Genomic DNA, 17,667 nt, shown 5'->3' with positions numbered 1-17,667 from the left:
TGAGCATGGAGAAAATAAGCCTGAATTCCGATTTAAGGCTGAGAGACATTTGTCACCTCTTCCTGATTGCCTGGCTATGATCAGAATGCATGTTTTCTCAAGCTCTGCTTAGTGAAAGATGTTTCCCCCTTGTTGGGGAGTGAAAAACATGGCTTTGACCGAGTTACGGCAGAGATCTGAGTGTTTGGACAGGGTGAGGTGGGGCAGGAAACGCTGGCAGGGTTACAGATTGAGAACTTTGGTGGCAGATTGTGAAGGTAGATGGTTTTTGGAGACAGACTTTACCCGGTCTTCCTTTATCATGTTCATAGTGTTGAGGTTGGGAAAGGGAGCTCAAAAGTTTGGGGTCATAGACCGGTGTCTCGAGGTGTCTCAAAAGAATTTTCAGGCTTGAGCCCATTTTCTGGTCAAGGGACAAAGTTTTATTGTAATTATAATGCCAACTGAAGTTCCAAAAGAAATCAAGAAAGTGCTAAGAGAGAGGAGATCCCTTTATCCAGCTTTCCATCATTGACATGCTAATTCTATGGCCCAGAGGAGTGGTCTCCAGATTGTGGTTCTAACTGACCAACAGATTATCTATCTGACAGCCAGCAATGAACTGAGATGTGGTCTATTCACTAGCATCTCAGGAGTCTCGTCCCTGGGACTATCCTGAGGCTAGAAGCTACCTGACTGAGGATGTGGTCTATTCAGAATCAGACAGATTTGGCCATGGTTGTTTACTGAGGCAGGCTCCAGAGCCAGAAGATTTAGGATTTACTGACTCATTGTTAGAACAGAAACCCCCACTAAGATCAGGTAATCATTGCCATCTCCTCTAGAAGCTATATTACATCAATAGGATTCTAGATCGAGAGCTAGAGGCCATAAAGCCCACCCTCATGTTTTGCAAATGAGGATTTGCCTTTAGTCCCAGAAGTTAGGAATATCAGAGATGGTGCCTTCCCTAGTATTTTGCCTTAGTCTTTTCATGATTTCTGGGAGTTAGGTGAGGTGAGGGGACAATGCCCTAGATGACCTCTTAGCTCTTTTCTCAGTCTGAAATTCAACGATTGCTCCTATCTCTCTCTTTCTACTCCTATCCTAGTGTATTTCCCCTAGTTCAAAAATCCTCCTCTCTCCATTCCTTCTCCCTTCACTGCTCTTTCTTCTTTTATTATGGAGAAGGATAACAGAATGTCAGAGCAGTCTGGGGTCCCAGAAGCCTCTAACCCACTGAAGAACTCTATAGAAATCCCCTCTATAGCATTCCTAGGAAGTGGTCATCCAGCCTCTGCTTGAATGCTTCCAGTTGGGGTAGAGAATATGGGAAGCTCACTACCTTCCAAGGCAGTCCCTTCTCTTTAGGAAAACTCTGATTGTTCTATAAAGCCTAAATCTGTCTCTCTGAAATGTTTCCCCATAGTTCTTGATTCTGCTCTCTGAGACCAAACAGATTGAGTCTAATAGCTCTCCTGCAATGACAGCCCTTCTAGATACTTGAAGACAGTTAACATGTACTCTTCTCTTCTAGCTGAACATCTTTAATTTCTTCAGTCCATCTTTGTTAAACCATTGAGTCTTCTGGCTGGAGACTCCTCAGTTTATCATAATATTCCCAATGAGACCAGACTAGGGCAGAGTACAGTGGTACTTTTGCCTCCATAGCCTTGGACGGGACACCATTTGGTTTTTTGTGACCACCATATCACACTGTTGATTCATTTAGTGCTCGCAGTCTGCTTAAATCTCCAGGTCAAGACTGTCATATTTTGTTCATTTTCATCTAAAAGTCAGGTTACTTAGAAATATGACATGGTAGAATGAGTACAGGATTGGGGAAGTTGGTCAGGAGATCTGGATGATGCTTGGGGCTTCCATTTTAGCCTTTCTAAAAGTTAGAGAATTGGACTAGGTCATCTCTTCCTACTCAGTCCATGAATCTAAATACAAATCTGTGAGTCTCACAAAGAGACGGATGTTAATTTCTGATTTAAAGCATTCATGGAAAACATGAAAAGAAGCTGGACCCGGTTAATGTTGAATGACCAATTCTCCCCTTTCCCTTTCAATACAGTTCCATTCAATAATTTATTAAGTGGTTACTGTGCTTGACAACAAGGGATTGAACACTGGGTCAGAAAGAACTGAATTTTAATCTTGCCTCAGATATTACCCATGATTCCCTGGGCAAGTCACTTGATCTCTCCACTTTTTTAAAACTTACAGAGATTTACTGGCATTGATAAAGGGAGCTTCTACATCTAAGAGTTTTCCCATCAGTGAAATTACAATCCTTCTCCCTTGTTTAAACCTCACTGCCTGTGGGGTACTGAGAAATTAAGGAACTAGTCTATGTCAGAGGGGGAACTTGAACCCAGGGCTTCCTGGCTTTAAGGCCCACTGTCTGTCCTCTTCACTCATCTCAGCACCCAAGTTCCAAAGGCCAAAAGGGAATACCCCTTTTCTTTCAAAGCTCTTAAGCTTTATTTATATTAAATTTCATTGCAATTTGGCATTCCCTGATGCTTTAACAACTAAATATAACATACAGTCAGTATGGGGAAGTAAGGTGATGGGGAAACTGAATCTGAGACATTAAGTGGCTTACCCCAAGAATACAGTTACTGAGGGACTGAGACAGGAGTCGAATTCAGATCATCCTGCCTCCACTTGCTCTCCAATTATCAGGCCCTCCCATCGGGGCCATCTTCCTACACACCATCTTCATGTAACCACCGGATGCTTACATTTGATTGACTTCTAGCCTTTTCTCTGTGTTCCTTCCAACATGACAACTCAGAAAAGTTTGATTTCCTTCCTCCTCACTCTGCCTTCTGCCCCATCCCCACACCATTCACTCCCCCACCCATTTTTTTTTGCAGTTTTCTTTTGTACCTGAAGTTGGTTCCATCACAAATATTGTAGTGGATTGCGATGGTAGAGAGCAGATGGGAGCATAGAACCACTTAGGGTCATATGTGAGTGTGTGCTGAGCCCACGGTTGTGTGGAAAGCTACTCCTTGCTCTCCAAAGGTTAAAAACAGAGAAATTGGTTTTCAAGTGATTTTGCCTCAGCCTATTTCCCCTAGTTCCATTGAAATGACATTGAGAAAAGTCCGCTTGGTGGCTCACTGGAGCACTTAGGGCCTTGGGAGACTGATGGGTCTATCAGAGGCAGAGCTGAGGACTGGAGGACTGGACAAATGACTTCTAAAAGGGAGTGATGAGTCAAAAAGGTGAATTCTGAGACTTGTTCAGAAGGGGAGAGGCAGAGATAAGGTTGGCAAGGAAAGAGAGATGAAAGCAAAGGGAGATTTTCACCTCCCATCCCTGCGGTCTCATGATGTTTTCCACTGCTTCTCTTTCATTCCAGATAGAGCTAATAATTTGAGGGACATCAAAAGACTGCCTCCATCCTCCAACAGCCTAATCCCTGCCATTACTCACACTTAGACAGAGGATCATAGGATAAATGCATTTAGAGTTTTTTCAAAAGCAATTACATGCGGTGTAGACCTACATTGATAGATCTTTGCTTAGAAAAGAGCCGAGGACTTTTTTCACTTATTAGGAATTTGTGGTAAACTTGGACTATTTATTCAAAAAAGTCCCAGTGGATCTCTGCGTTTATCAGTATGGATTCATTGGTATAGAATTTAACCTAGCTGTGTCTTCACCACAATTGCTGTCCAAATACCCCTGAAGATCCTCCACTGAGGATTTGCTCAAATGCGATAGATCTTCCTTGATATTTAGGGGCTCTTAACCTAAGGACCTTGATAACTGTAATGCTAATATAACTGATTTTCTTTGTAATCCTAAGTACTTTATTGTGGACCTTCAACAATGTTAGTTTAAGAATGAGTCCAGAGGTTTTATCAAACTGCCAAAGGTAACCAAGAAAGAAAAGAAAGTTCCTAATGCATGCTTTAGGTCTTGGCACATTTGGTTGATAGCAGAATAGCATTCAAGTCATCCCTTCCCCTTGCTACCTAACTGGCGCCTCTCCTGTTCTGTTTGTACACTCAGTTCTGTGGGGCTTCCTTTCAGAGCCATAACAGTGATGGCAGAAGGGCCCGGAAATGTATCAAATCACTTTTTACAAACCACTGGTTCAATTGTTGGTGCTTTAAATGTAGGGGGTTGCTGATCAATGTTTAACAACCTTCTTCCTGGGAGGAGAAGATGCAAGATGTACAGATGCTATACTTTTCAGTTTAATCTGCATTATTAATACTTTCGTAACTCGTCAAATCAAGAAGTCAATAAACCAAGCCCTGATCTCTACTGAATTTTTGAGGTATAAATGCTTAGACTGGAAATTTAACAATTGGTTCTTTTTTATGATAATTGTAGCTTTTTATTTTCCAAAATCCATGCAAAGATCATTTTTAACATTCACCCTTGCAAAACCTTTGCGTTCCAGATTTTTCTCCCTCCGTCCCCACATCTTCTAGGCAGTAAGTAATCCAGTATAGGTTTCCACAAACAATTGGTTCTTGCAAGCCTGTATGAAGTCTTTGTTCAATGACATCTTATTGTCATATTAGATGGAGCACTGAACTACGTTTTAGGTTCATAGATTTAAAGCTGGAAGGGACTTTAGAGGCTGTTAAGACCAACCCATTCATTTAACAGGATCTTAAGATCCCAACTCTAGAAATGGAAGGGGCTTCAAAAGGCCATCTAGTCAAACCCCTTCATTTTACAGAGAAGGAAACTGAGGCCCAGCAAAGGGAAACGGTTTGCACAAATTGGACACTAAATCATAGCTCTAGAAATAGAAGCGACCTCGAAGACAATCTGGTCCAATACACCCTGACTTTTTATAGATGAGAAAATGAAATCATAGAGAAGTTAATTGATTTGTTCCATATCACACAGTTACTAAGTTTCTAAGGTAAGATTCAAACCCAGGTTTTCCTAATTCCAAATCTGATACTCTCTCTGTTAAACCATATTGTCCTCCATCCAGCATACCATATTGATGTTCTCATGATGAACAAAAGAAGAAAAAAATTGCCAAGAGATGGAAGAATGGCTCACGGGTTCTGCTTGGAGAGACTAATGATAGAGGTGGTGGACTTGATTTCATTGGGCTCCTAAAGGCCAGGCTTTCATGAGACACTTGGTCATTTTATCTTGTAGTTTTTGTGATGAGCTTAAGGAAAACAACCTTCTTGAAAGTAATAGCAACTTATGTACCAATGTCTATTACAGTAGAAAAATCATAGAGAAATAATATGAAGAACTTCCAAAGGCCTTTTGAATAAAGTCATCAAAGACTTTAATACTAAATGACTTCAATATGAAGGCAAACACAGGAGAGAGCAGCAAAAGATTTGATGGAAAATGATTTACAGTTTTTAAATGGAAGGAATCAAAGTAGACTTCTAAGAATCCATATATATATTATATATATATACATATATATCTTTTATGAATAGTTTCTTCTAGAAAACAGTTGAAAGACATCATATATGGTGAGTACCAAACAACATTGCTTCCTCCCCCCAAAAAATCCCACATGAGACTGACTGTATCTTCACAAATAAGAAATATCAAATTAGGGTCTGTGTTATATTAGAATTAGCTGTCTATATGTCGTCAGATTTCCAACTAGGTAGAGCAAACAAAGGTCAGTCTTTGAAGAAAAGACAAAAATGAGAAGACAGGATGGAATCCTATTCCCATAGCTTCAACTGAATCCATTCAAATAAGCTGCCGATGCCCCCAAATTGGAAATGATAAAAGGCAGAGATTTACCCTGATTATCACTATTTCTGTAGAAGTCTAACCAATCTAAATCAGCTTCTGCAAAGAGGAGCTTTTTTTTTTTAAAGAAAAACATGAAGCAGAAGATACTTGATCTCCTTACAAAATGGAAAGATATGGCAACCAAGCGCCATCCTTTGTGAGAATAGTTCATTTGTAAAACACTGTGGAGGAGGGTGGCAGAAGACTATGAGAAGCATCGCTTCCAAGTACAGGAAAAGGCAGTGCAGGTGAAAACAAGTTGGCAGAAAGCTTGGTGTGAAACCTGAGTCATATTATCTCAGGAATGTTCATATAGGAAGCTGGCAAAAGGGCAACAAATAGATGGAAAAAAGAACAGATTCTCACTATTAATAATAGAAGAATTATATTGGTACCATAAAGCTTCATTCTTTCCTGGTGCTATATGCAGAAGCAGAAATGACATTTTTTGAAAATGAGTCTGGGGTAGAACGAGTAGATCAGAACAAGGATGAATGGAGACAATCCATGCTGGAGACGATCTAATCCTGAAAGCGGTGACTGGTCATTTTACAAGAAACCTCAGGAAAGACAAGGTACTGCAAGCATGAGGGCAAAATGCAGAAAATATTACAACATCAGAACAGGCAATTGAGAGGATCTCAATAAATACCGAGCCATATGACAATTTCTCATCTTTATAAAAGCTTTATGAGAATCACCTATAGAATTATCAAATAACTGTCCGCAAAATCTCTCAAATATGTCCTCTTTATTTATTAATTTAATACCCATTGCTGTATGAATCATGTTGGGAGAGAAAAATCAGGGCAAAATGCAGGGAACTGCCAGAACAGGCAATTGAGAGGATCTCAGTAAATACGGAGCCATATGACAATTTCTCATCTTTATAAAAGCTTTATGAGAATCATCTATAGAATTATCAAATATCACCTTTTTCTTTAAATGGAAGAAGTCAAAGGCTAGCAGACTATTCAGAAGCCGTTTATATATCTATTATGAATATTTTCTTCTGGAAAACAGTTGAAAGACACTGCCCGTGATGAGTACCAAATTACATTGCCCTTCCCCAATGTATCTCTACACGTGTCTATGTATTCTTGAGGAAAATGTGAGAATCGAACAGGCAGGCTTTTGTAAACAATTTTCTACAGCAAATCACATCCTTAAAATCCCACAATTCATTGAAAGATTCAGAGAATACAATATTGTGCTGAATTTATTCTTGATGTAACAAAAACGTATTGATAGAGCAAAATAGGGCTTTTTAAAGCCTTTTTTTCCAAAAAAAATATTATTTACATGTTAAGATTATATAAGAAATAGTGGAGTTGGGGTCATGGAGTTCTAGATTCAGATCTCTCATTAAACATTTACTATCTCTGTGACCTACAGGTGAGAGTTGTGGATGACCTGGACAGTCTACCATGCCATGCCGGAAAACTGAATCGCTTCCATTTGAATTGTCTTAGGAAGATTCTGAAGATCAACTGGCAGGATAAGGTGCCAGACACTGAGGTCCTTTCTCAAACTGAACTGCCTAGCATTCAAACTCTACTGCAGAGAATGCAATTCTGATGGGCTGGCTACGCTGTTTCAATGTCAAACGTACGCTTGCCAGAAAAGACAGTTGTGGAGAACTCCATGTGTTACGTGAGAGTCAATGGCACAAGGCCATCCAGCATGGTGTGCCTTCATCAGAGAAGGTGCTATGCTCTATGAGCAAAGCAGAATTGAAGCAACTCAAAAGAAATGCGACATGCACATTTGGAGGATCCGCTCCAAATGTTCCCATGGACTACTTGTGCTCTTCCTGTGGTGGAGCATTCTGAGTTTATATTGGTCTGATCAGCCATAGTTGCACATACTGTAACTTGACTCTAACATAATGATGTCATTTGGGTGCTCTTTGAGAACTAAGGATGACAACCAGCCATTTCTGTGACCCTAAGCAAGTCATTCAGCTTCTCTGGGGCTCTGTCTACTCATCTAAAGGTGGTTGGACTCAGTCATCTTTAAGGTAATTTCTAACTCTAAATCTTTAACCTTTTAATAATAATAGCTAATATTGATAAAAATAGAGCTTAAAGATTTATGAAGGACTATAAAAATTATCTCATTTGATTCTTGCAACAACATTGGGGGATAGATGCTATTATTATTCCCATTTTACAGATGGGGAAACTAGGGTAAATAAAAGTTAGGTGATGCAACCAAGGTGAGGAAGACCAGCGTTCAAATCTAGCCTCAAGAACTTACCTAGCTGTATGGCCCTGGTCAGATCATTTAACCCAGCTGCCCTAATAAGTCATCTTATCTTATAAGATTTCTTGAAAAAATACAGCAACAAAGATGACTCTGATTATTATAGGGTTTTCCAAAGCCTTAGTGTAGCTTTAAGCTTTACTAGCTTAAAATTGTGGTAAAACTTTTGAGCATATGAAATGGGAAAAATATATGGTCACTGAAGCATTGCCTACTGTCATGAAGATTGTCATCTGTAGGATCCAAATGGAGTAAGGGTTCCCTCTAGATGGTGAAATTCTCCAGATACTTTTCCTTGGAGGTGAAATTATACTAATTGGATTAAACCCCAGAAGATTGCCAAGACTGTTCAATGAAATCTATAACCCAATAGAAAGAGAGATTACTCTAACAGTCCAACGAATAATCAAAGGGATAAAAAATGCTTACTGTCCAGATTTAGACATACTATTGAATACTTAGTCATATACATATATATGTAAATATATGTATGCATTGTGGATGATGATGATGATGAAGATGATGATAAAATTTGTTTGAACCCAGTTTTATAGGACTAGAAAAGTATCTAACCTGTAGAAGTCAGGCTGATCTCAGAGACACTATTGGGAATCTGGATGGTTGCAAGAAATGCTTAGAGTTCCCCCACTGCTTATTTTTGGGTCCCTCAAGGTCTTATATTAAGTCTATTCAAAGCTTATATTTTGGGTTCCCCCAAATAAAATGACCTACCTGCTGATATGTCTATGTATCTATGCACACATGTACATATACACCCACCACACACACACACACACACACACACACACATATACACACACGTATCTGTATAAATGTGTGGTATATTTATATGTGTGTGCATATATGTATCTCTCTCTATCACTGCCCTTCTCTTGGAGACCTCTCACTGTCTACTTGAGACCAATCAGGCAAGTATCCTTCCATCTTTTCTGAACTCTGCATAATGTATGACATAGTTTTTTGAGTTCAGAATTGAAAAGGAAGAAAAGAGAAGTCTGGAATGAACTTAGGAGACCCTAGCTACTTCCTAGCACCAACAGTCTTCATTTTTTCTTCAATGCTGTATGTCAGTCAGTCTATAAACATTTACTAAGCACCTACTATGTGCTCTAGAATCTTGGAAAATCATGGCTGGGGACAAATCTAAGTTGCAGGTAACCTAGAGGGCATTGAATAATGGAGGGAAGTAGACTGTGACAGATTTCTAATGACAGACCCTATGTATGAACTGTGTATTTTACAACTGCTGAAAAAACAACTTGAATATTTTGAATCTGGGGAATGGAGAATAGTGATTCAATAGTATAGGGAACTCTGAGTATGGCAACTCCTTCTACCAATATTTCTAGCCTCTAACAGGGAGACTGGCAAGCTGAAAGGTATGTAGAAGAAGGGCCATAAAAATGGGTAGGGTCTATAAAATCACAATGGGCAAAACCATTTGAGGGAACTGGAGATTTATAGCCTGGAGAAAGAAGGCTCAGTGGGGACATGATGATTACCTTCTAGTATCTGAAAAGTTACTTCATGAGATTCACAGCTAACTTCTTTTGTCTGACTCAAAGGGCAGAACTGAGACCAGTGGGGGTATAGGGACTTAAGGAGCGATTTCTGCTCAGTATCATCAAGCAAGCAACAGATAAATAATGGACTACATGCCAGGCACAAAGACAAAGCTGAAAAGGGCCTGTCCACCAGAAGCTTAAAGAGTATAGGGGGAAACATCAGGCAGCAATCACTAATAATTGATTATCACCGACTGTACGAGATGTTATGCTAGGTGCTGAGGATTCGAGAAAACAAAGCACAACAAAGAGAAACAGGCCTTGCCTTCCTAGAGTTTACATTCTGTTGGGGATATTGAAAATTACTGTCTAATAATGAGCTCCTTGTCATTTCATTTATCTGTATAATTTCATGGAAGGGATCCCTACCTTCTATCGGATGAATTCTAAGTATTTCTTCTATTGCTGGGGCTTCTTTTTCTCAGAATTGGAAAGGGCATAAGGATTCTTCTAATAACAGCCCATACCCATCTCTCTCTCTTCTTCCTTTTTCTTCTCTTCTTCCTCCCCTCCAAAAATGTATGATTCTTACAAAATTTGTTATCATCTGAGGAAAATCTTAAGTGACTGATCAAAGTAAGCCCACAGCCACGAGAAGACTTGTGAGAGACATTCTCCTATCCTTCCATTCAAGAAACAAATGTTTCTCCATGAATTTGGCCACCTCCTGCTGAGTCACTTGGAACAAAATGAGTGAGAACATCAACAAGTTTGCACTTGCCTCATTCGATCGGGTTCTTGGGAGGTTAAAACAAGCAGCTGATTTAGCCATACAAATCGATCCATTTGCTGGAAAGGGAGAATTGGGTGGGAGGAAATCAGTCAATCAGTTCACTGTGAGAAAGTAAAGAAAATGATTGATTTCCAGCCAAGCAACATGTGGTAGGAATGTGCTGGTGATCCAAAGACTGGAATGAAACCCTTACCCTCAACGTGGATCCCAAACATCAAAAACCAGAGGAAGTAATTACAAAGTATATATAAAGTTCTACAAAGTATTTTCAAGAGGAAATGGTCCTGGAGGAAAAACCAAAAGGCTTTATGTAGGAGGCAGTATCTGAGTTGGACTTTCAGGGAAGTTGGAGGTTCTGAGATGTAGAAGGGAGAAGACATGGCATTCCTGGCATGGCCCAGAGACAAGTTATGGGACAGAAAATATACGAGAGGGGGAGAGTCGACCATTTATGTTTTCTCTCGAATGTTGGTAGGAGACAGATTGTGTTGTCCCGACTCTTTGTGATATCATTTGAGGTTTTCTTGCCAGAGATACTGGAGCGGTTTGCTGTTTCTTTCCCCAGCTTGTTTTATAGATGTGCAAACTGAGGCAAACACGATGAAATGACTCACCCAAGGCCACACAGCTAGTAAGTAGATGTCTGAGGGTAGATTTGAACTCGGGCAGAGGACACTTCCTGACTCCAGACTCGGCATTCTATCCACCACACCATCTAGATGCCGGATTGTGGAGGTTTTAAGTTATAGGCTGGAGATTTTCTATCTTATCCTAGAGGAAATAAGGAATTTCTGAAGAATGTTGAAAAGGGGAGTAAGAGGACCAGAAATGTATTTTAGGAATGGCAGTTTAGCAGCTGGGTAGGGGAATGGTTTGAAGAGGAGGAAAGAGTTGTTCCAGAATGACCAATATCTACGGCCAACAGGTGATGGAGGACCCGAACCAGGGGTTCATATCCACTCCTGAGAATGGATTAGGACACTTTCAATGCAAGCATTTCCAGCTCAGAAATTGGAAATCAGGGATTCGTTTATTGTTTTGTTGATTTTTTAAAGGCTTAACAGAGTGATGGAGAAAATGACAATAATTCAGCTTAAACTTAAAAGTATTGTGTGCTTACTAAAACAAAGTCCCTTGTTACTGATTGCATATTCTTGGCCTGAATTGGGCCGCTGGCTGAGTCAGCCGTGCAAAAGGAATGGGTTTTGAGGGATGTGGTGAAGGTATGAGATGACTTAATAAATAATATGGATGAGGAAATGAGTGAGAGGAGAATCCAGGCTACTTCAGAGTTGCAAAATTTGAGATCTAGAAGGGGGGTAATATCCTGGACAGAAATACAGAAATTTTTAGGAAAATGTAATTAATAATTGTGATTTTGGATGTGTTGACTTTGAGATACTCATGATGGAGATACCCAGTAGGGAATCTGTCTTGAGGGAAGAAATCTAGAAGAGAGCTTAAGGTTGGGTAAGTAGATTATGGTGCCATATTTTCGGAGCTGGTGTTAAAACTCTTGAGAGCCAAAGAGATTATTAAGTGACAATGAAGAGGAGGATGAGAATATTAGGCCCAGGGAAGAGCCCCAGAATTACCACAATTAGTGGGTAGGAGCAGGAGGAAAATCTAACAGAGGACAAAGCATGGATCAGGTGGGTGGGAGAAGGACTGAGAGTAAGCAGTGTCCCAGAAGCCAAGGGTGGAGAGAATATCTAGGACGAGGAGTTGCCGAAAGTGTCCGAAGTCGCTCAGAGATCAAACATAATGGGGACTTAAAATGGCCATTGAATTTAGTGGTTAAGAAAGGGTCCCTGGTAATCTTGGAGACTATTATTTCAGACCACTAGTAGAAGCCAAAGACTTCACAGGATTGAGAAATAGGGAGAGGGGAAGGAATTGGAGGTGATGACTACAACTGACCCTTTCTAGAAGTCTGGCTGTGCACAAAAGACAGGGGACAATGACTTTGGGGGTTGGCAGAATCAGATGAATGTGTGTGTATGTGTGTGTATTTGTATACACACAGATAATGTAGGTACATAGATATGCATCTAAAGCGTGCTGCAGTGGACAGTGTACTGAGAATGGAGTCAGGAATACCCATCTCCCTGAGTTCAAATCTAGTCTCAGATTCATTAGCTGTTTGACCCTAGACAAGTCCCTTCACCCTGTTTGCCTCAGTTTCCTTATCTGTAAAATGAGCCAGAAAAGGAAATGACAAACCATTTCAGCATCTTGGCCAAGAAAATCCTAAAGGGGGTCACAAAGAATCAGGAAGGACTGAACAACAACAGCCCTTCAGCAGTTCCTCTCTCAGTATTCCTAAATGACTGAGAGATCCATATCTTCTGGGTAAATGATCGCTTCCTGACCTCGTCAAATCATTAACCCTTTCAGAAACGATCAGTAACAAGACTGGGAGCATGCTGGTAAATGTTTAACAACCACCTTGTGGAAGGCTGTATGCATGGTCTACTTTTCAGTTTAATATGTATTATTATACCTTTCTCTCTCGTTTTCTTAAGTCTACACAATCAACAAAATGATAAATCAAGGCCCTATTGGTAGCATTCACTGGTTTCTGAGGTGTAAATGTTCACATGGAAAATTTAACAGTTGGCTCTTGTGAGCCTGTATGGGTTGGCTTTTATACCCTGCTGAAACAACCCCACAAGGAAAATTATACCTGTATTTTCCTCTTCGTTTCCCAGATGAGGGAAAGAAAGCTGAAAGAGCAGGAAAATGTTGGAGTTTGATTTGAATTCGGGTCTCTTGACTTGTACAGTCCTGTTTTCATCACACCAAACTTGAGCCTTGATTCCGAGTCCAGAAAGCAATCAAGTCTTTGTGATAGATTGGGGCCTTCTCATTCCTCCCCGTGGCTTTCCCAGCAGGCTATTATTTACAAAGCTCTGGTGAGGCTAATTGAAGCGCCCTCTCGGGCAAGGCATTTGTTTGAGAAAATCTCCCTTGGCACCTGGCAAGGAGAAGGAAGGCTCTTTGAATGTGAAGAAGGTCAAGATCGGCTTTGATCCCCAGAGCAGGCCTCCCTCTCTGCACTTTTCCTCTTCCGGCCAAAATGGAAGGTGAGAAATGAAGCCCTGCTGAGCCTTGTTCTCAAAGGAGCCTGAGCAAAGCATTCCCACATTAGTGAATCTCAAAGAAATTGGGGGAGAAGAGCACCTTTTCATCATCAAAGAACTTGGCGGCATCGAACTAATCATTTCTCATCCTGTGCCATGATTATTTTTTTTTTTTTTTTTTTTTTTTTTTTTTTTTTTTTTTTTTTTTTATAGCCTTTAATTTAAGGATATTATACATGGTAACTTTACAGCATTAACAATTGCCAAACCTCTTGTTCCAATTTTCACCTCTTACCCCCCCACCTCCCTAAATGGCAGGATGACCAGTAGATTTAAATATATTAAAATATAACTTAGATACACAATAAGTATACATGACACAATTTTGCTGTACAAAAAGAATCAGACTCTGAATTATTGTACAATTAACTTGTGGAAGGAAATCAAAGATGCGGTGTGCATAAATATGGGACTGGGAATTCAATGTAGTGGTTTTTAGTCATCTCCCAGAGTTCTTTTCTGGTATAGCTAGTTCAGTTCATTACTGCTCCATTAGAAATGATTTGGTTGATCCGTTGCTGAGGATGGCCTGATCCATCAGGACTGGTCATCATCTAGTATTATTGTTGAAGTATATAATGATCTCTGGTCCTGCTCATTTCATTAGCATCAGTTCTTAAATTCTCCAGGCCTTTCTGAAATCATCCTGTTGGTCATTTCTTACAGAACAGTAATATTCCATAATTTTCATATACCACAATTTATTCAGCCATTCTCCAACTGATGGACATCCATTCAGTTTCAGTTTCAACCACTAAAAAGGGCTACAAACATTCTGCACATACAGGTCCCTTTCCCTTCTTTATAATCTCTTTGGGATATAATCCCAGTAGTAACAGTGCTGGATCAAAGGGTATGCACAGTTTGATAACTTTTTGACATAGTTCCAAACTACTCTCAAAATGGTTGGATTCGTTCCACTCCCAACAATGAATCAATGTCCCAGTTTTCCCACATCCCTCCAACAATCATCATTATTTTTCCTGTCATCTTAGCCAATCTGACAGGTGTGTAGTGGTATCTTAGAAGTTGTCTTAATTTGCATTTCTCTGATTAATAATGACTTGGAGCATCTTTTCATATGACTAGAAATAGTTTCAATTTCTTCATCTGAGAATTGTCTTTCATATCCTTTGACCATTTTTCAATTGGAGAATGGCTTGATTTTATAAATTAGGTTATTCTCTATATATTTTGGAAATGAGGCCTTTATCAGAACCTTTGACTGTAAAATATTTTCCCAGTTTATTGCTTCCTTCTAATCTTGTCTGCATTGTTTTGTTTGTACAAAAACTTTTCAGTTTGGTATAATCGAAATTTTCTATTTTGTGATCAGTAATGATCTCTAGTTCTGCTTTAGTCATAAAAACCTTCCCCTTCCACAGGTCTGAGGGTAAACTATCCTATGTTCCTCTAATTTATTAATAATTTCATTCTTTATGCCTAGGTCATGAACCCATTTGACTTATCTTGGTGTACGGCGTTAAGTATGGATCAATGCCTAGTTTTCCATATTAGTTTCCAATTTTCCCAAGCAATTTTATCAACAGTGTTCTTATCCCAAAGCTGGGATCTTTGGGTTTTCAAGACTAGGTTGCTATATTTGTTGACTGTTTATCCTTGAACCTAATCTATTCCACTGACCTAATCTATTCCTTAGCCAATACCAAATAGTTTGGAACTGCTGCTCTATAGTATAGTTTTTAGATCTGGTACAGCTAAATACCATCATTTGATTTTTTTCATTAATTCCTTGAAATTCTTGACCTTTTGTTTTCCATATGAACTTTTTTTTTTCAAGTATTAAAATAGTTTTTGGGAGTCTGATTGGTATGGCTAAATAATAGATTAGTTTAGGTAATATTGTCTCTTTATTATATTTGCTCGCCCTATCCAAAGCATTTAATATCCAATTGGTTAGATCAGACTTAATTTGTGTTAAAGTGGTCTGTAATTTTACTATAAAGTTTCTGATTTTCCTTGGAGATAGATTCCTAATATTTTATATTATCAGTGTTACTTTAAATGGAATTTCTCTTTGTAACTCTGACTGTTGGATTAGTGATATATAAGAATGTGATGACATGTGGGTTTATTTTATAACCAACAACTTTGCTAAAGTTGTGGATTATTTCTAATAACTTTTTAAGTCTCTGGGGTTCTCTAAGTATACCATCATGTCATCGGCAAAGAGTGATAATTTGGCTTTCATTGCCTATTCTTATTCCTTTAATCTCTTTCTAGCTCTTTGCTATAGCTAGCGTTTCTAATACAATATTAAATAGTAACGTGATAGTGGGCAACCTTGTTTCCTCCAGATCTTATTGGGAATGGTTGCAGTTTGTCTCCATTACATATGATGCTTGATGGTTTAAATAGATGCTGCTGATTATTTTAAGGAAAAGTCATTTATTCCTATCTAAGGTTTTTAATGGAATGGATGTTGGATTTTATCAAATGCTTTTCTGATCATGGGATGATCTATGGTTTGTTAATTTGGATTCTGGCCAATTATGATAGTTTTCCTAAGAAGCCCTGCATTCTGGTATAAATCCTACTTGATCATAGTGTATTATCTTGGAGATGATTTTCTGTAGTCTTTGCTAATATCTTATTGGATTTTAGCATCATATCATTGGGGATTGGTTATAATTTTCTTTCTCTGTTTCAGCCTACCTGGTTTAGGTATCAGTACCATGTTGTGTCATGAAGGAATTTGGTAGGACTCCTTCATTCCTATTTTATCAAATAATTTATATAGCATTAGGGGCCAATTGTTCTTTAAATGTTTGGTAAATCACATATAAATCCATCTGGTCCTGGGGATTTTTCTTAGGGAGTTGTTTAATTGCCTTTTTTTCTTTTTCTGAAATGGACTATTCAACAATTTACTTCCTCCTTGTTAATCTGGGAAGTCTATATTTTGGAGGTAGTCATCCATTTCTTAGGTTATCAAATTTATTGGCATAAAAGTTGAGCAAAATAACTCCTTATTATTTTCTAATTTCCTCTTCCTTGGTGGAAAGTTCTCCTTTTCATTTTAAGACTACTAATTTCATTTTTCCTCCTCCTTTTCTAATCAGATTCAAAGGCTTATCTATTTTATTGGCTTTCTAGAACAACTCTTAGTTTTATTAATTGTTCAATAGATATTTTACTTTCAATATTTTTATTTTCCTTTTAATTTTAAATTTCCAATTTAATTTATTTGATTGGGTTTTAATTTGGTCTTTTTAGTTTTTTTTAAGCCAATTCATTAATCTTTTCTTTCTCTGTTTATTCAAGTAAGCCTCTAAGGATATAAATTCCTCTTATTCCCTTTGGCTGCATCCACAAATTTGGTATGATGTCTCATCATTGTCATTATCTTGAGTAAATTATTAATTGATCTATAATTTGCTTCCCAATCATTCTTAAGATGAGATTGTTTAGTTTCCAATTACTTTTGGTCTATTTCCCTAATTTTTTGTTGAATTAGTTTTATTGCATCATGATCTGAAAGAAAGCATTTACTATTTCTGCTTTCTTGCATTTAATTGAGGCTTTTCTAAATATGGTCAATTTTGAATAGGTTCCATGAACTGCAAGAAAGTATATCCTTCTATCTCTCAGTTTTCCAAAGATCAACATACTAATTTTCTAATATTCTGTTACTTTTTAATTTCTTTCTTATTTGTTTTGGGTTTGATTTGTCTAATTCTAGGTGCAGGTTGGATCTCCCTATTTACAGTTTTGTTGTCTATTTCTTCTTGCAACTCTCTTCTTCCTTTGGAAGCTGAGTGCCATACCATGGTGCATATATGTTAATATTGATATTGCTTCGTTGTTTATATCCTTTAGCAGGATGTAGTTTCCTTCCTTATTCTTTTAATTAGATCAATTTTACTTTGCTTGATCTGAGATAAGGATGGCTTACCCCTTTTGCTTCCTGAAGCATAATAGATTTTGTCAGCCTTTTCCTTTACTCTATATGTATCCCCTCTTTAAATGTGTTTCTTGTAAACAACATATTGTAGGGTTCTGACTTTTGATCAGTCTGCTATCTGCCTCCTCTTTATGGGGAGGTTCATCCCATTCATTTACAGTTAGGTTACTAAATCTTTTTTCTGCATCTAATAACCCAGATTTGCTTTACTATTCTTGCCTCCCCAACCCTCTTTCCCCTTTTAAACTTATGTACCCTCTTGTATCATCTTAT

General features: G+C 38.5%; 1 long non-coding RNA gene across 2 annotated transcripts in view; it reads left to right on the top strand.

Annotated features, from left to right (window-relative positions):
* LOC111721584 overlaps positions 1-17,667 on the top strand; it is a 166,374-nt gene that overhangs the window by 107,881 nt on the left and 40,826 nt on the right. For both annotated transcript variants that reach the window (XR_004230622.1, XR_002770702.2), the window contains one exon: positions 7,138-7,762. This is a non-coding gene — a long non-coding RNA (uncharacterized LOC111721584). The remainder of the gene's footprint in view (positions 1-7,137; positions 7,763-17,667) is intronic.

The sequence above is a fragment of the Sarcophilus harrisii genome, chromosome X (genome assembly GCF_902635505.1).
Source record: "Sarcophilus harrisii chromosome X, mSarHar1.11, whole genome shotgun sequence".
NCBI classification, from domain to species: Eukaryota; Metazoa; Chordata; class Mammalia; order Dasyuromorphia; family Dasyuridae; genus Sarcophilus; species Sarcophilus harrisii.
The sequence above is the reverse complement of the archived record's forward strand: the minus strand, read 5'-3'. Positions and strand labels throughout refer to the sequence as shown.